Source organism: Heterodontus francisci, chromosome 12 (genome assembly GCF_036365525.1).
Source record: "Heterodontus francisci isolate sHetFra1 chromosome 12, sHetFra1.hap1, whole genome shotgun sequence".
Classification (NCBI taxonomy): domain Eukaryota; kingdom Metazoa; phylum Chordata; class Chondrichthyes; order Heterodontiformes; family Heterodontidae; genus Heterodontus; species Heterodontus francisci.
This window is the reverse complement of record NC_090382.1, coordinates 25,789,106-25,808,767: the sequence shown is the minus strand read 5'-3', so window position 1 is coordinate 25,808,767 and position 19,662 is coordinate 25,789,106. Positions and strand designations below refer to the sequence as shown.

The 19,662-nt window shown below is 44.5% G+C and overlaps 1 long non-coding RNA gene across 1 annotated transcript in view; it reads right to left on the bottom strand.

Annotated features, from left to right (window-relative positions):
• The window catches only part of LOC137375786 (uncharacterized), a 49,315-nt gene extending 40,110 nt beyond the window's left edge, over nt 1-9,205 (bottom strand). The window contains exons 1-2 of the long non-coding RNA XR_010976058.1: nt 9,015-9,205; nt 8,338-8,682 (exon numbers count right to left, since the gene is read on the bottom strand). This is a non-coding gene — a long non-coding RNA (uncharacterized lncRNA). The remainder of the gene's footprint in view (nt 1-8,337; nt 8,683-9,014) is intronic.
• Between the last annotated feature and the right edge of the window lie 10,457 nt (nt 9,206-19,662).

Below are 19,662 nucleotides of genomic sequence, written 5' to 3'. Positions count from 1 at the left end.
TTACATAAACCATTGCTTTCTTAAAAAATGCACTGCCTAAAAAGAAAGCATTAGAAAATCTTGAAACGTAAGCGACTTAAATCATGGAATCACTGAACAGTACAGTACAGAAAGAGACCATTCAGCCCATTGAATCTGTGCCAGTTCTTTTGAAGAGTAATCCAGTGACTCCTCAGATACTGAAGCAGTCTGTGTAGAAATGCAGTAAGACCTGGACAATATCCAGGCTTGGGCTGATAAGTGGCAAGTAACATTTTCGCCGCACAAGTGCCAGACAATGACCATCTCTAACAAAACAGTATCTAACCATCTCCCCTTGCCATTCAATGACATTACAATCACTGAATCCCTCATTAACAACATCCTGTGGGTTATCATTGACCAGAAACTGAACTGACATAGCCATATAAATACTGTAGTTACAAGAACAGGTCAGAGGCTAAGAATCTGCAGCGAATAACTCACCTCCTGACTCCCCAAAGCATGTCCACTATCCACAAGTCAGGTCAGGAGTGTGATGGAAGACTTTCCACTTGCCTGGATGGGTGCAGCTCCAAAAACACTAAAGAAACTCGACACCATCCAGGACAAAGCAGCCCACTTGATTGGCACCCCATTCACAAATATTCACTCCCTCCACCACTGACACACAGTGGCAGCAGTGTGTACCATCTACACTGCAGCAACGCACCAAGGCTCCTTAGACAGCACCTTTCAAACCCGCGGCCTCTACCATCTAGAAAGACAAGGGCAGCAGTTGCATGGGAACACCACCACCTGCAAGTTCCCCTCAAAGCCACACACCATCCTGACTTGGAACTATATCGCCATTCCTTCACTGTCGCTGGGTCAAAATCCTGGAAATCCCTTCCCAACAGCACTGTTGGTGTAGCTACACCTCAAGGACTGCAGCAGTTTAAGAAGGCAGCTCACCATCACCTTCTCAAGGGCAATGAGGAATGGGCAATAAATGCTGGCCTAGCTAGCGACGCCCATATCCCATGAAAAAATTAAAAAAAGGCTATAATGCAGGAAAAGTTCCTGTAGTGCTTCGTACGAGCATAATCACTGAGCCAAAAAAGTAGACGTAAGGACAGATGACCAAAAGCTTGATCAAAGAGGTGGGTTTAAGGAGTGTCTTAAAGGAGGAGAGAGAGGCAGAGAGGGAATTCCAGTGATTAGGGACAAAATGGCTGAAAGCAGGGCCAGAAATGGTGGTGTGAAGGAAGTGGAGAATGCACAGGAGGCTGAAGTTGGGGGAATGCAGAGTTCTCAGAGAATTGTAGGGCTGGAAGAACTTACAGAGATAGGAATGGACGAGGCCATTGGCAGCACTTAGAATATGTGAAATTAACACACGTCACTTGGATATCGAATTGATGCCACAACTGATGTCAACATCGCACAGTATTCACCTGCCAGATACAGCTTTATATAAATACATTCTGAGAATCGACATTATTGTTATGTTGGGTTTCTGCGATGCGCCACCCAGAATATTGCACAGAAATATTTCTGCAGTATGTTTTCTGCAGAAAGCTGCAAAAAGCTTTCCAACAGAGCTTGTCCCCTTCTGAATTGATAGGTTTGCACAGTATGCAATTTCTAGTGACAGGTTTCAACACTGCCACACTTTCAACTGTAGATGCTAATTGGGAAAAGACTCAACACCCTAGAATGACAAAATACGGGGAGGGGGTCACTGGAAACGAGGCCCCAAGATGATGCTTTGCACCCATTCTTCAGATAGTTTGCATACGTTTCCCCTGCTACCTTTCGAAAGGGCCCACTCTTGCTGGGTTACAATTCCACAGTCGTCATCCACCCAAATTATTTATGTGTAAGCCTGAACAGTGATGATTGGTGAATTATTTGGACATCTTCACCGATATCCTTGCAGGGCAATTTTCTGGTGCTTTTGGCGAGGGTTTAAACTAATTTAGCAGGGAGATCGGAACCAGGAGGTGTCATTAGAGAGGGAAAACAAGGTGAACAGAGAATTGGAAGAGACAGATGGCACTAGAGTAGGAAATAGTAAAGCATTATGTGAGGTCAGAGTAAGAGGGAATGAAATAAGGTCTAAATTAAGTTTACTGTGCATGGATGTGATTGCGTGGAGTGTGGAATAAGGTTGGTGAGCTGCAGGTGCAGCTGCCACGTCAGAAAATGATGTTGTGGCGATAACGGAGACCTGGCCGATAAAAGGGCAGGACTGGATCTTGCAGGAGTTCCTCAGGGTAATGTCCTAGGCCCAACCATCTTCAGCTGCTTCATCAATGACCTTCCCTCAATCATAAGGTCAGAAGTGGAGATGTTTGCCGATGATTGCACAATGTTCAGCACCATTTGCAACACCTCAGATACTGAAGTAGCCCATGTCCATATGCAGCAAGATCTGGACAATATCCAGGCTTGGGCTGATACGTGGCGAATAATACTTGCACCACACAAGTGCCAGGCAATGATCATCTCAAACAAAAGAGAATCTAACCGTCTCCCCTTAACATTCAATGGCATTACAATCACTAAATCCACTTAATCAATATCCTGGGGTTCACCATTGACCAGAAACTGAACTGGACCAGCCACATAAATGTTGTGACTACAAGAGCAGTTCAGAAGCTGAGAACTCTGCATTGAGTAACTCACCTCCTGAGTCCCCAATGCCTGTCCACCATCTACAAGGCACAAGTCAGGAGTGTGATGGAATACTCTCCACTTGCCTGGATGGGTGCAGCTCCAACAACACTCAAGAGGTTTGTCACCATCCAGGACAAAGTAGCCCGCTTGATTTGCACCCATCCACCACCTTCATCATTCACTCCCTCCACCACCGATGCACAGTGGCAGCAATGTGTATCATCTACAAGATGCACCGCAGCAACTCACCAAGACTCCTTCAACAGCACCTTCCAAATCCACGACCTCTAGTGCCTAGAAGGTCCAGAGCAGCAGATGCATAGGAACACCACCACCTGCATGTTCCCCTCCAAGCCACACACCATCCTGATTTGGAACTCTATCGCCGTTCCTTCACTGTCGCTGGGTCAAAATCCTGGAACTCTCTTCCTCGCAGCGCACTACACCCCAAGGACTGCAGTGATTTAAGAAGGCAGCTTACCACCACCTTCTCAAGGGCAATTAGGGATGGGTAATAAATGCTGGACTAGCCAGTGATGTCCACATCCCCCAAAGAAATAAAAAAATATATTCTTGGATACAAGCTGTTCAGGAAGGATAAGGAAGGAAAGAAAGGAGGTGGTATAGCAGTCCTGATTGAGGCAAACATTACAGTGCTGGAGAGAGAGGGTGTCCGAGAGCGGTCTAGAGATGAAGCTAAGAAACAACAGAGGTGCCATTACATTGCTGGAGGTATTCTATAGGCCAATGTCTAATGGGAAAAATATAAAGGAACAAATTTGCAAGGAAATTATGGAGAGGTGCAAGACCTTTGAGTAGTTATAATGCGGGTCTTTAATTATCTTAATATAGACTGGAATAGCAATAGTGTAAAAGGCAGAGAGATGTAAGAATTCGTGAAGTGTGTTCAGCAAAATTTTCTAGATCAGTATGTTTCTGGCCCAACAAGGGATCTTTTTCGAGGGAATGAGATGGGTCAAGTGGATCAAGTATCAATAGGGGAACATTTAGGGGACAGTGATAATAGTATCAAAAGGTTTAGGTTGGCTATGGAAAAGAACAAGGAGCAATCCAGAGTAATAATAATTAATTGGGAAAGGGCCAACTTCAATGGGGTGAGAATAGATCTGCCGCAGGTAAATTGGAATCAAAGATTTGCAGGCAAAACTTTAATTGAACAATGGGCTGTCTTCAAAGAGGGGAAAAGATGGACAAACAAGATCCAGAGCTCCCTGGATGACAACAGTGATAGAGAGTAAGAAAAAGCAGAAAAAGGGTGCAAAAAGTTGGCATAATGCTTGATAGACTTGCTGAGGCAGATGTCAGGCAGCTGATATAATTGGGAACCAGGCTGAATAGTGAAAGTTCATAGAGGAAGTGAGAAAAGAAATGAGAGGCAAAGAGAGGGTATGAGAAAAGACTGGCAGCTAACACAAAGGGAATCCAAAAGTCTTCTATAGGCATTTAAATAGTAAAAGGGTGGTAAGAGGAGGAGTGGAGCTGATTAGTTACCTAAAAGGAGATTTTTATGCATAGAGGCAGGGCATGGCTTAGATACTCAATGAGTACTCTGCATCTGCCTTAACCAAGCAAGAAGGTGCTGTACAAGTCATAGTGAAAGACGAGGTAGTTGAGACACTAGATGAGCTAAAACTTGATAAAGAGGAGGTATTAGAAAGGCTGGCTATACTTAAAGTTGATAAGTCACCAAGGTTAGATCAGATCCATTCAATTATACTGTGGAAATTGCAGGGGAACCGGCCATAACCTTCAAATCCTCCTTAGACACAGGGGTGATGCCAAAGGACTGGAGAATTGCAAATGTTACACCCTTGTTCAAAAACTTAAATGGTACAATTCTAAAGGGGGTGCAGGAGCAGAGGGACTGGGGCAATATGTGTTCAAATCATTGAAGGTGGCAGGGCAGGTTGAGAAAGTCATTAATAAAGCACACAGTATCCTGAGCTTTATAAATAAGGGCATAGAGTACAAAAGCAAGGAAATTATGATGAACTTGTACAAATCCCTGGTTCGTCCTCATCTGGAGTACCATGTCCAATTCTGGGCATCACACTTTAGGAAGGATGTGAAAGCATTAGAGAGGGTGCAGAAAAGATTCGCAAGAATGGTTCCAGGGATGAGGAACTTAAGTTACTTGGATAGATTGGAGAAGCTGGGGCTGTTGTCTTTGGAGAATAGAAGATTAAGAGAAGATTTGATAGAGATGTTCAAAATCATAAGGGGTCTTGACAGAGTAGATAGGGAGAAACTGTTTCCATTGGTGGAAGAGTTGAGAACCAGAGGGCACTGATTTAAAGTGATTGGCAAAAGAACCAGAGGGGACATGAGGATAAACCTTTTTTTTACACAGCACATGGCTAGAATCTGGAATGCACTGCCTGAGAGTGTGGTGGAGGCAGATTCAATCATGGCTTTCAAAAGAGAATTGGATAATTATCTGAAGCAAAAGAAATTTGCAGGGCTACGGGGAAGAGACATGGCAGCGGGATCAGTTGAGTTGCTCTTCCAGAGAGCCGGCACAGACAGGACGGGCTGAATGGTCTCTTTCAGTGCTGGAACCATTCTATGATTCTATGTCCACTTCTTTGCACTTCCAAATGCGGTCACTGAAAATAAGGAGGACCAGGAATCCTAGTTGAATGTTCCCTTCTCAAGCTGAAGCCGAAGTAGTTCCCTCACCACTGCCCCTGATGAAATCATGTAGCACAGTACAGAGCAGGGACTGAGTCCATTGGCTTTTCCAGTCTGACTGACTCAGTAACAAAACGGAAACATAGATAGAGCCTGCTGAATGAGATTAATGGCCAGGTTAAGCAAAGACACCCGAAGAGCTCCAGTAGTTGGCATAATGCTTGATAGACTTGCTGAGGCAGAATGTCAGCAATCAGTGGTCGCATCATTCCTCACATCAAGTAACTCTCAGGGTTCAAGGCTTTATGGTGAATAGACAGTTTCAACTACTGCTGCCCTGACTATCAGACAACCAAAGGGAATAAATAGAAAGTAGTCAAAAGCATATGTAGAACAGAAAAAATAAATTCTAAAAGTGGTACATGTTTAGAATAATCTGCCAAGAAAGAAGCCTATTTAATACACATTACAGGTCGTGATGGGACAGTTTAGAATTAGAGGGATAAACTTTGATTGGCCAACTGGTCTTTACTCGTTCTTGAATTTTATGTCTTACTTAGTTATCAGAAGAGATCCTATCTTCTCTTCTAGACATTGAGTAATTGCTGACCTATTCCCTTACCAAAGCTTATAATTGTAGGCAGAGTTGGTGTCCATGGAAGATTGAGCTAGATTTCTGAGTTAGAATGATTGCCAGCACTACAGGTACCTAATGTCCTTCTAATCCCCGCTGATATTCCTCCAGATGCGTCAAGTCACTGTCAGCACGAAGGCCTGATCTGAGTTGAATCTTCATCCTAATCTGAAAAATTCATTTGTTTAAAACAGCTTTTGTCTTCCCTTTTTTCAGGCTCATATCTGTCTGTCATATCAAATGGCAAAAACAGAGACTGGGCAAGAAATTCAGTCACACAGCTGCACTCGAGGCCTATACTACTGCTTCCCGGTGGCACGATGCATTGCCAGTTGTTTCCTCCATGGTTGATGTGTTGCCAGGATTCCAAATTTGGACCACGCAGGTCCAGTGTATGGATTGGTTCATCACTCTTCAAAGATCTGGCATGAAGCTGCAAGATGGGCCCTCCACTAATGTTCTGAAAGGACCAGGCATCCAAATTGCAGCTAAGGTAAAGTATCTGGGAGTACTGTGGAGTGTTTCTGGAGATCTTTTGTGTTGAGCTCCTGGAGTTGATGGAAAGTGTTGCCTTATCCTCACAGTGATGGCAGAGTAGGTGACCTGTCCACTCAAAAGGTTGCAACAAGTAGGGGGCAGTGGCAGTGCCTCTGAGTCTGCAGAACAGCAGGGGGATGGAGCAGAGGCTGCCGTGAGGGAAAGCTCTGCACTATGCCAATATGGAGCTGGATTCCTCCATGCTCCTTGACAATGACAAGAGGCTTTGGAAGGCCAGCATCTCGGTGTGCATACACATCAGCACTCTCCTGCATTCCGGCCCATCAAAGCCCTCATCGGAGCCCTCTGCAGCAGAACCTGTCTGCGACCTCGCCTCCAGGGAGCTGGCAAATGAACCATCCTTTACCCCTGACCTGGCTGCAAGCCACTTATGCCCAGCTTACCATATGCTGGTCCCAACTCTATACTAGCCTCCTGGTTATGTGCGGTACCAGTATCTGTGCTGGTGGCTGCAAGTGTCAGATCAAGTGACAAGACATATTCATCAATGCTGTCCTGTTGCTCTCCCTCTTCCTCCTTGGGCTACTGTGGTTGGGCAGGTAGCAGTTCTTTAATGTTTGAAAGCCAGAAATCAGAAGGGGAAGGTTGGTGTGAGGGAAGTGGGGGGGTGGGGGGTGGGATGTAAAGCAAGAGCTCCAAAGTCACACCATCAGCAGCTCGTACATCATTCCAGAAAGCAGGATGAGGGTGTGAGTTGAGAAGGGGCATAAGGCAGTAACATACTGCCATCCCCAATGGATCTTAGTGACACTGAATGCCAGAAGCTCCATTGCAGCCGGCCCCATGATGCTGATGGCCATTTCCTCTATAGGGCTCAGAGGATGCAGGTGTCCTTGTCCCCTGCTGGTTTTGCTCTGATTCCTTCTATTGTGTGCCCTTCTCTTGCATGAGAGAGGGCAGAATGCCAGTAATTGTGTCGTGCTTATCTTGCATGATGTGCCTGCCATGGATGAATAGCTGGAGGTATGTGAAGGTAGTGAGAGGTGGATGTGAGGTTGGCAGCATTGGTAGGTGTGTAAGAGTGACATGGAGTAGCTGGATGTTAGGTGTGAGCCTTGCGTGCCAGGGAGTGATGAGGGTGTGGTGCATTAAGCAGTGTGAGAGTTTGGTGGAACGATGGGTAGGAGATGTCATGTGAGGATGCATTCTCTGAGCTTGACTACATACATGAGGACATTAGACCTCTCGTGGCACAGCTGCTAGGTCCTCAGATCTAAACTCCGTGAATTGATTTCCCTGGCCATCAGCTCCTAGTCCTTTCTGAGGGTTGCTCTTGAGGACCTCCTGGGCCACTCCACGGAATCATGGCGTCTCTCCTTCTCCTACCTCCCTCCACCATGAATGACTCCTACGCTATATCTAATACTCTGGAACCTTCTCTGTGCCCTGGTGTTCAAATATTTATGTTTTAAATTGCAACAATTTTCTTTGGTGCAGTTTCCCTTTAAGAGGAACAGCCTGCCAATAAGAAGAGCAGGCTGGCAGCACCGTGCAGCTTGTGAACAATGCTACTGGGCTCCCCTGCTGAGCGCAGAGGCAATCAGCAGCGTTAGGATGAAGGCAGCAGCGTGGGACCTGCTCGGACAGACAATACAATCATGCAAATGAGTTTCTATATTGCCCACCACAAACTGAACGGGCGTGGACAGGTCACCAATTGTGATCCCCCATGACCCAAAACATAGCGCAACCAAATTTGTAGCCCAAAATGTTTCAAATTCACAGCAAGCCAATCTGCTACTAAAACAGGAAATGACAGATAAATGTTTAGGCATGACCCTTCATCAGAACTGATTTCTAAGATTTTACTTCAATGACAGTGACTCACCTTTGAACTTCTTAACAGTACTTACCAGTAGAAAAATTATTAAATCAGCTACTATCAGCACAGGTAATTGTCCACCTGCATCGGGTTACCATGGAGTCTGGGACAGGAGTGCATTGTCATGCAGTTTTGTCTTGTCAGTGTGGAATCCATTGCTGTGTTTCAGCTCACAAATTAACATGATGTATCTGCACCGAGTAAGCTTGTATTGAAACAACATCAGCCTGCATCCAGTAAAACGTCCCAAGTTGAATAAGATTTTCATCAAGTTAAAGAAAGAGGCATTAGGACAATTAGGAGCTGAAGTCCTGAGTCTTGTTTTATTTTCATATTTAAAATATCACTGATACTCCCAGGAGAAATTGTATTGGATCTGAAAGACAGAATGACAACAAGCTCTGAAATGATTAAAATCAAAATGGCAACAAAGTGTTAAACATATGAATGTGATGGGCAGGAAAAGACCAGCTGGTCCATTAAGCCTGCCCCATACTCATGATGGCTGCAGCATTGTGACTAGACATTTCCTTACTCTCCCGAAGCCATGTAATTTACTGGGAAAGGCAAAAGCACAAACAGAACAGAACCCAGGACCAATAAGGAAAAATTAAACTCAGGAAAACTGCTCTCTGACCTTATTAGGCGATCAAATCCAGTCCAAAAGATTACATTGACCATGCTTTTGTTAACTAATAAATCGTTTACCTTTTATATGATGCAATGGCTGGGAATCTCAGGGGATTATTTCTTCAATCAGCAACCACAGAAAGAAAGGCTGCTGATGGGAGGTTTTAGCTTGAGGCCTTTTGGAATCATATGAACTTGCTCCAAAATCACCCGTAAATGACATGATATTTGCGTGACATGACCTTGATCGGCTCTGTTGAGTTCTGTAACCTACAATTCTCGTGCCTTTGATGACAAGTTGTGCAAGCAACCTCTTGATATTTGAGACTGATACGGAGATGTTACGCAAAGTACTTTTTGTTCATGGGAATTGTCATAATTGTCGTGATTGATCATTTTTAAAGGACTATTTTTGACCCTAGACTCATTCCCTATCTCTGCCAAAGGTGCTGAGTCATACTTGGCGACGTTCCCACAGGCATAGGCTGTTATTCTGTATGTTGTTTATGAACAAGCCTATCAGGCAGGGCTATTAGGCCTCACACTCATAGGGAGCATCACTATTTAACTCAATCCTGCTCATCCTCACCAATGGAGCAGGAACTATGGCTTCTCTATGCACCCCACGTACCCCCACCTCCCTATTTTAGCTCAGGATTGCAGTCATATATAGAGCAGGAAGTCCCGACGTTCAGTTCCATATCCGCCCTGTCAGATGACCTGATCCAGAGAGCATTAGAATTGGGCCTCAGCTACCCGGGCCCAAAGGAAAGCAAACTGGCCAGGGTTCCTGTTACCTGACTGTTTTCCAGTGACTTGTACTGGGAAGTGTGCACATGTGAATGTTGGTTGAGGATAGCAATGGCCCATCTGTAGTGCCCACCTCTGCACACAATGGGTGAACAACCTGTCAAATGTGTAATGAGCATGCTTATCTCAGAAGATGTTTACTGATTATTGATCACAGATTAGGCCCCAAGGAGAATTGGCGCTGTTCTCATCAGAACAGTTTGCAGGGTGATTTGATAGAGCTGTTTAAAATTATAAAGGGGTGGGACAGGGTAAAAAGAAAGAATAAAAGAAAGACTTGCATTTATATATTGCTTTGCATGGCCTCAGGACAACCCAAAGTGTTTGACAGCCAATGAAGTATTTTGAAGTGTTGCAAAAAGGGAAAAGTGGCAGCCAATTTGTGCAGATAGAGCTTCCGTAAATGGCAATGTAGATAATGGCAAGATGATATATACTTTGTGATGTTGGTTGAGGGATAAATATTGACCTGGACAATGGAGCTAGCGCCTTACACTTCTTCGAAATTTTTTACATCCATCTAACCGGGCAGATGGGGTCTTGGTTTAATGTCTCATCCGAAAGGTGGCACCTCCAACAGTGCAGCGCTCCTTCATTTGCATGCAGAGATGTTTATTGCTCATGTACGTATGTCCGGCTACCTTTTGAATACTTGCAGTGAATCCACATGAGCCAGCAACTTATTTCAAAGGTCGATGGCTCTCTACAAAAAGGACTTCCTGTCATCCAGTTGGATCTCCCTAGCCAGTTGGGTTTGTAATGAGAATTTGGCCAATTTCATGGTCACTTCTTTTCCTGGTGATCGTGCAGAAATGACCAGATTTATTGAATTCAATTGCATGACTTGCCATAGAGGGATTTGAACCTCTTGGCTTACATCATATGGAAGGAAAGTTCAGAAGAGAGGTACAGAGCTATGTCGATTTAAAGGTTCTGATGAAAGATCATCGGCCTGAAACATTAACTGTTTTTTTCTCATCACAGATGCTACCTGACCTGCTGAGTATTTCCAGCATTTTCTGCTTTTGTTTCAGATTTCCAACATCTGCAGTATTGTGTTTTTGTAGATTTACAGTTGACCTGATAGAGGTTTATAAAATAATGAAAGTGCTTGCTACACATCTACTGATAGATTATTTCAGTTTGACAGATTGGAGGTACGTTATAAGTTGTAGGTTAAGTTAAAGATTATAAGTAAGAATAGCAGTTCTACTTCTCCTTAAGAATAGTGAGCCTCTGAAATACATTGATGGCTGGTGAGGTAGGTATTGGCTTTCTTCAAGTTTTCAAGAGGCAGCTGGACTGGTTCCTTACTGGGGCAGAGATCATGACATATTGAAGGTAAGTGGATTAACAATTAATATAAAAACAAGAAATGCTGGAACCACTCAGCAGGTCTGGCAGCATCTGTGGAAAGAGAAGCAGAGTTAACGTTTCGGGTCAGTGACCCTTCTTCGGAACTGACAAATATTAGAAAACTTTTTTCGGGTCAGTTCCGATGAAGGGTCACTGACCCGAAACGTTAACTCTGCTTCTCTTTTCACAGATGCTGCCAGACCTGCTGAGTGGTTCCAGCATTTCTTGTTTTTATTTCAGATTTCCAGCATCCGCAGTATTTTGCTTTTAGAACGATTAATATATACATGGTCCATGTGATCGCCTCGGCTGGTTTAGATCACATGAGGGGGTCAGAGAGGTACTTTCCAGAGTATTTTTTTCCCTTGTTGGCCTTGGATTTTTCTCCGTGATTTTCCTCTCCGAGGAGATTGGGGGGCTGCAGGGTCGGTGGTTGGAAGAGTCGAGTCAAGATGTTCCAGCCATCATGAGTGTAGGGCCGGCTTGATGCCACCGTTTTCATATTCTTATTTTGCTAGACCACTACCTTAGCCACTTCTATTTGCACTCAGTATTAGTTAAGCAAGATTTTTAATTTAAACTTTTAAGATCTTATTTTGTTTAAACATAAGAAAAGGAAACCTTAGTCACAATACAGGTACTTAAAAGAAAATAAATACTTACATCTATACAGTGCCTTCACAGCCTCAGGACCTCCAAAAGTACTTTACAGTCAATGAAGTACTGTTTTTTAATTTTTATCTTACAATGTGACCTTCACTGGCAATGCCAGCATTTATTACCCATCCCTAATTGCCCTTGAGAAGGTGGTGGTGAGCTGCCTTCTTGAACTGCCACATTCTGTGTAGTGCCGGTATACTCACAGTGCTTTTTTCTGTAACGCTTTGATACAACTGACTGGCTTGCTATGGCATTTCAGAGGGCAGGAGTCAACCACATTGCTATGGATCTGGAGTCCCATGAAAACCAGACCAGATAAGGATGGCAAATTTTCTCCTCTGAAAGACATTAGTGAAGTCGATCGACAATCTAGTAGTTTCATGATCATTACTAATAAGACTAGCTTTTTATTCCAGAGTTATTAATTAATTGAATTTAAATTCCCCCAGCTGCTGTGATAGGATTTGAACTCATATCTCTGGAGCATTAGTCTCAGCCTCTGAATTACAAGTCCATTAGCATTATCACAATGCTACCAATTCTGAAAGTGCAGAAAGATAAATATTGGCCAGGACACTGAAAGAGCTCTCCTATTCTTACTTCAAATGGTGCCGTGTGATCTTCTGCAAGCGCATCTCTGACAGTATAGCACTCCCTCAGTACTGCACCAGAGTATTAGACAGGATTATGTGCTCAAGTCTCTGGTGTGGGACTTGAAACCACAACTCTCTCACTCAGAAGCAAGATGTGACCAACTGAACCAAGACAGGCACCAAAGCAAGTGGGTTCCAGACTATAGGATAGAGCCTAGAACACCAATGCATGCTCATTTCGATATTTTATGTATTGGAAAAGCTTTGTACCTCAGCATACTGTTCCATCAGACCAAACATCTATTGCTCACCCACAATAGCCAGATGAATGGGCTGCGAATTCGAAGATCAGAGGTAAGTTCTTGATTAGATCTATCAAGCTATCAGTCTCCCACAATCAGCAGCTATCAATCTCCCACAATAGCCAGACAAACAGACTGTGAGTAGCAAGGGGAGGAGGAAGTCCTTGATCAGATCTAGCAATCTCTCACAATAGCTGGACTAAAAAGAATATGAACAGGAACAACTTTCCTCCCAGTGGAACCTGATAGTATCATGTCTGTTGTATTAATTGCTCTAACTTGTGTTACCTGCAAGTGAGTCAGCTTGTTGACTCTGCGACTGCTGTGTATTCTTTTAAATCTATTAAAATACACCCGCTCCATACCATATTGGTTTTGTCTCCTTTGGAATCTCTTACCAGATGAACTGTTAAAGCAGTATTATCTAATACTGGTGTTTTCTCCAGCCCTCTCCCAAAGTCCTTGCCTCTTCCTCGAGTACAGCTCCACAAATGTCAGCTACTTTGATGCCCTGCCCAAGTGGGGTAGTTATATGGGCTCAGGCAGTGTGTTAGCAGGCTATTCAACTGTCGGAAGTACCACAGCAGAGCTCAATCCCATCCTCATCCAAGATCCACACTATACATGCTTGGTGGGGGTGTCATAGAGAGATACAGCACTGAAACAGGCCCTTCGGCCCATTGAGTCTGTGCCGACCATCAACCACCCATTTATACTAATCCTGCATTAATCCCATTTCCCTCTCACATCCCCACCTTCCCTCAATTCCCCTACCACCTACCTACACTAGAGGCAATTTACAATGGCCAATTTACCTGTCAACCCGCAAGTCTTTGGCATGTGGGAGGAAACCGGAACACCCGAAAGAAACCCACGCGGTCACAGGGAGAACTTACAAACTCCGCACAGGCAGTATCCAGAACCAAACCTGGGTCTCTGGAGCTGTGAGGCTGCAGTGCTAACCACTGCGCCACCCTTAAAAGGGTTACTGGACAGTGAACCAGGGTGGGAACCTCTTCAGACTTCCCCTCTCCAGTCTGATCCATACAGTCAATGTATCTGAGCTATACTGAGACACAGCCATTTCCCAGTCACATAGGAATTGCAAAATGACAAAAGACCAAAGGGTCTATCTAGTTCACCTTCGACCATCCTGGAAGTCACATGATAAAATGATAATGGATTTGTTGATCACTCATAGCCCTCAGTTTCTATCAATTAGTCTACAGACGGAGAGATGATACAAAGACAAAGTGGTGGATAGCTTTGAGAACATCTAAAGTAACCTCTTCCTCCCAAGCATATTACACTTACCACATGCCATGTCACAAATTACTCATATACTGTATCACAAAATGTCATTTTCTGAAGGAAATCTGCCTTATTTGCATTTGAGTGAATTAATACTAATTGCTTCCATCATCTCCTAGGAAGTCTGTTTCATAGATTAACCACTCACTCACTGAAATATTTTCTTGAATTTTGTTCTGACGACAGGGGTCCCAGTGGCAGGCCGGAAGGTGGGAGGAGACCTTGCCTCCGCCCTCCATCAGACCCCCATTGCAATTTCACATCAGGCAGGCAATTAACTGCCCACCATTGAGCACGCCATCCCTGTAAGGGACGAGCTCCTGCCTCTGAGAGCTGCTGGTCAATCATAAGGCCAGCAGCTCTGCAGTACTGGCAGTGCCACTGGGAGCAGTGTCCATTGCCGGTCCTGTAGGAGCCCCTGCAGCAGCGAGAGAGAAGACCCCGGGAGAGGTAAGTGGGGTCAGGGGAGTTGTCATGGTCATTCAGGTAGGCCTCAGTGATGGAGTGGAGGGTAGGGGTGTTTGGTGAGGTTTAGGTGGTGGGGGGGTTCTTCCCGAGGTGGGGTGCAGCAATTGCAGCCGGGGGGTCCACTGTGAGTCCAGGATTGCCCCCCAAGGAGAAACCTCCCCTGACCGCACTTTTAACTGGTGGCATCTCCCCACGGCAGCAGGACCCTTCACCTTCTAATAGATTGAGGCAGACGCAGAAAGAGGCCCTTCAGTGGCCATTAATTGATCTGGGGCGGGAAGGCCGTCCTCGGCCTTCCTCACCCTGGACTAAATTGGAAGGCGTCAGTAAGGTGACAGGCACTCCACCCCCGCCTTCCAACACAATTTTATTGCCTCCCCCCACCACCTCGCCCACAGTGCCCCCCCCACCCCCCCCGCCCCCACCCATCTCCAATCCCATCCCAAGGGAGCCCTTAAAATGTTTCTGCAGGTTAGTTTTGAATTTTCTCCCCTTCAACCACAGATTGTGTCCATTGGTTCTGCTGTTCTGGACAGGGTAAAATAGTTAGTCTACCTTAACTAGTCACTAAGTTAATAAGTTAATAAGTGGATTTAACCACTCTTGAATTTCAGATTACACTGTTTACATTGGCAGGGGAAAGAAGCAAACCTGATGTTATGATAAACCAAACCAGTTTGAGTTGTTTTGATAAGTTACTTAAGTCTTCTTTCTAAATCACCATAATGCTACTGAGAAGGCACGAAAGCTAAAAATGATCACCATAACATCCTGAAGCGCTGAGACTGTTTTTGCAGGAGTTAACACTTTCTACTTATGTGGAGTGTAGAACAGGAATGTCCAACCTTTTTGTGTGAGGGGCAACATTACAATTTTTGTCCTACAGAGGGGGCTGATGAGCAAATTTCAGAAGATAAAGACTTTGTAAATTGCTCTTGCTATTAATCAAAACAACAAAAAATGTGCACTTTTGTGAACAAGCCTTTAATGAGAAGACTAATTTATTAACTTACTTTCTCATCACTATGTTGAACACTGATTTATTGAGATACCTGGCATGGTTTTTGCTTGCACAAGTAGTCAATGTCTGCCCGCACACTTGGTGTAGCGATATGGTGTATTAGGATAAATGTCCATCTGTCAGGAATGATTTTGATCTCTTTCTCTTCCCTCTCTCTCTGCCCTCTCTGCATCCATCTCTCTCCCCTCTCTCTCTCCCTCTCTCACCCCCTTTCTCTCTTTCCTCCTTTCTCTTCACCCTCTCTGTGTCTATCTTCCCTCTCTGTATTAATTTCTCTCCCACCTCTCTCTCCCATCTCTGTGCCCATCTCTCTCCCCCTTCTCTCTCCCCACTTTCTCCACCGTGTCCCTCTCTCTCCCCCCATCTCCTCTCTCTCTCCCTCTGTGTCGCTCTCTCTCCCTATCTCTCCCTCTTTCCTTCCCTTTCCCCGCCATGTCCCTCTCTCACCTCTCTCCCCCTCTGTCTCTTCCCCCGTGACCCCTTCTCTCCCTCTCCCCATTTTCTCCACCTCCTCTTGCCTCCTTTTGTCTCCACCACCCCCACCGTGTTTATCTCTCTCCTCACTCTTGTGCACTCTCTCTCTCCATATCTCCTTCTGCTCATCAGCCAGTGCTGATTTAAAGGGCTGCTTGACTTTCTGTCTCTCTCTGCTCACTCACCACCACTTCCACCTCTGCCTCTGGCTGTGTGCTGGCCTGCTTCCTGCTCTCCTCTCGGGTTCTCTCTCCCTCTCCCTTGCAGCAGCCATTCCCATTCATTCGCTTACTCCCTGAACCGCCCAAAAACTTTGGCAGGCCAGATTCTGGACCACGGGCTGTATGTTGGACAACTCCGGTGTAGAAGTTAACATGGACTGGATTATGAAAGGTGCAATTCAACAAGCTTTTAAAGCATGATTTTTAACCAACTATTGATCTTAACTCACGGCACAAGTTCAGTGTTGGGATAGAGTCAGGTTTGCATGGCTCTGTTTCTTTCCTGATGTAAATATATTTTGAAGCGTAGTCACAATTGTAATGTAGGAAACATGGAAGCCAAATTGTGCATAGCAAGCTCCCACAAAGAGCAATATGATAGTGACCAGATAATCTGGTTTACAGATGTTTGTTGAAGGATAAATATTGACCAGGGAGATGTCCCTGCTCTGCTTCAAAATAGTACCAAGGGAACTTTTATGACCACCCTTTTATGACAAGGCAGACGGAACCTCAGTTTGATGTCTCATCCTAAAGATGGCACCTCAGAGAGTGCAACATTCCCTCCGTTCTGCACTGGTGTGACCTGCTGACTCAGAGGCGAAAGCACTGCCGACAGAGTCACGGCTGAAAAGGGAGGGATCAATTAATTGGAAGTGCGATTCTGTATAACAAATTAAAATCTGCCTTTTTTCAGGGAACAGATTTTTTAGGATATCTTTGAAAACCATCAATGTATTGGAATTTGTCACAGATAATTTCTGAAGTGTTGTCTGTGTCATTGGAACTGTTTCCAGATGAGAATCAACACCATCAAGGGAGGAGGGGAGAGTTTTTATTTTCATATATGCACGAGCTGTGGCATTTCCAGTTTACTCTGGTTTGATCACGATTTGTCATTGCTTATGTCAAGTCAGATGCTGTTTTATGTATTTAAAGAAAGGAGAGTACAATAATGTGATATATTATTCTGCTGCTAATGTGTGCTGTAATGAGCTCTTTATGTTGTCTGATGCAACATAAATGAGACATGTGGAGTCCAGTTATGCTGAAGATCTCTAACAGGTTTATTACAGCTAAACTATTATATACAGTACAGAGCAAACAATTTACACAACCTTTGCCTGGCTATTAGTTACTGAGTGAATCTGGTTTGTAGTCACATGACTACATCCTGGTACTTAGCTCATTAGCATACCGAGATCTTAAAAGGACATCACTCGAAAGGCAATCATATAACATCCCCTTTCTTGCCAAAGATAAATCTTGTATGCTACAAGTAAAAAAACACATAAAATTAGATAACATCAAAATTAGTTTATATGATAGAAGCTATAAAATTTACAGGTATAGGATAGGGATTGTGAAATTTACAAGTATAGATGCTTAAAAGTCCATATATCGTCTCAGTAGTTTGACAAGTCTTGCTCGGGGAATCTGCGTCTCATCTGTTGCTGTTCTTTTTGATGTTTCTTCCTCTCTGTATTCAGTTTCTGTTGCTTTGCCTTCAGCCTGCTAACATACTGTATTGCTTTTCTCAAGCTGACAACTTTTGATGCCTTGTCATTCTTGGGAAGTTCCGGCACCTCATCTCGAAGAGCCAACAATGCTTCAACTCATTCCTCCTCTGCCTCTTTAGGACATCGTGTGTCCTTTGCCTCTCATCCTCCGTGTCTGAAGCCCTGGGGCTCAAGGTTGAGGACTTCTTGGGGGAGGAGTGCTTGGCTTTGTGGAGGTACCTGTCTGTTCTGGCTTGTTTTGGTGCTGGTGGTTCTCTAAAGAGCAGAAGTGAAGGAATGGCATAATTGTCCTGTTGCTGGGTTTCCAGACTGCACCGTTTGATGCTGGCTAGAGTCTACAAGTGGGTTTTGGTGCTTGGAGATTTCCCCTTGGGAATGCTCCCCACTGCCAGCCTTTGCTTCTCAGTAGTTACAATGTCAATCTCTTCTTCTGAATCGCTGGAGCACAAAGAGACACTGCCCGTTGGCGAAGAACTTTTACCATCTCATTTTGAATATTCATTTTCTTGGTGTGGCGTTTCTGAGAAGAGGCTGATACTCGCCAAACCAGAACTACTGTGATCTTGGAGGAACTGTGACTCAATGCAGGTACCCTTGGGCTCTTCTGCTGTAATGGGTACCTTGGTGACCTCGTGGATGGTTATGATGTTGAGGTTCTTACGTGCTGGTAGTCCTGCCATTGCCGGTTCACTCATGTCAACCAGGTTAAATATTTGTGGTTTCCATGCTGACCTGCCAAAGCTGCATTGCATTGTTAGTACGCCGCTGCAAGGAAAGGGTGACCCATTGTACGCAGATAACTTTGCAGTTGTCAGCTGTATCATTGATTTCCAATGACCCCAGTGCATATCCTTCAGGATTCAGGCTGGTAGGATATTTGCACTAGTGCCAGTGTCAATTTTAACCCTGAGTGTATGTTTGCCAACTTTCTTTGGGCACGTGAAGTTGATGGTAGCGAAAGCTTCCAGTTGTTTGACTTCATCAACACAATGTTGTCAGGTTCACAATGTGAAACGCCTGCTCATCTTCTGGCTGAGTATTACTCCACTCTGAGTCTTGCCTCGGGTCTGTTTCACTGTGGACTTTGTGTATTGGCTTGTGTTTATGCAGGGCTCTGGTGGTCTCCTTGCTGCTGTTGCCATACTGCTGCACCTTTTGTCTGTTTGTCAGTGTCCTACAGTGAAATCTGGCTGCATTTTTGGAGCCAGATTTCTTGCATAGGCAGCCCAGTGTCCTTTTGCACCTCCCGCCTTGCACAGATCATGAAATGCAGGACAACTTCATGATGAGTGGGAGCAACTACACTTACCACACAACTTGCTTTCTCTTTTCAACCTAGTTATTGTGCTAATACTGTTAGTAGTTGCACCAAGTGCTTGTAGGTGCTGTTATCCAGCTACAATGGCTTCATATTTCCTGCCATCTTCTAGCAGTTCATCAATGCTGTGACCTTTATTTTTCTCCAAGAGGTCTTTCTGAAAAGCTTCAATGGGTGTTGAGACAATTACCAGCTCCATTAGTAGCTCCGACAGCTCAGTTTCTGAAAAATCGCATTTGTTGCACTTACTGCGGCATCTATTGATGAACTAATCTATTGATTCCTGAGGCTGTTGCCTGTTGGACATCAATTCTAGGTGGTGAATTCTAAAATTCACTCTTAATTGGAGCTGATCTTCTTGCACTTTCCATATCTTTGCGTGATCTTTCTGGTCCTCGTCAGATAAGCCAAAGGTATTGACTCTATGTAATCCCTCATTTCCATCTGTTATTGGTATTATTACAGCCTGCTTCTCTGGTTCTACAATTACTTGGTCTGTGAAGCATAACTGTATTCTTTGTTTAAAAAGTTGGCACTCGGATGGACTATCAATGGCCTTCTACTTCATGCTGGGAAATTTGGTATCCATCCTTCTGCTGTTCTTTTGCTTAAAACTTGCCTTAAGACTTGATCTATGACTCTGTGCTGTTTCCCCTTTAAGAAACTCTCTGT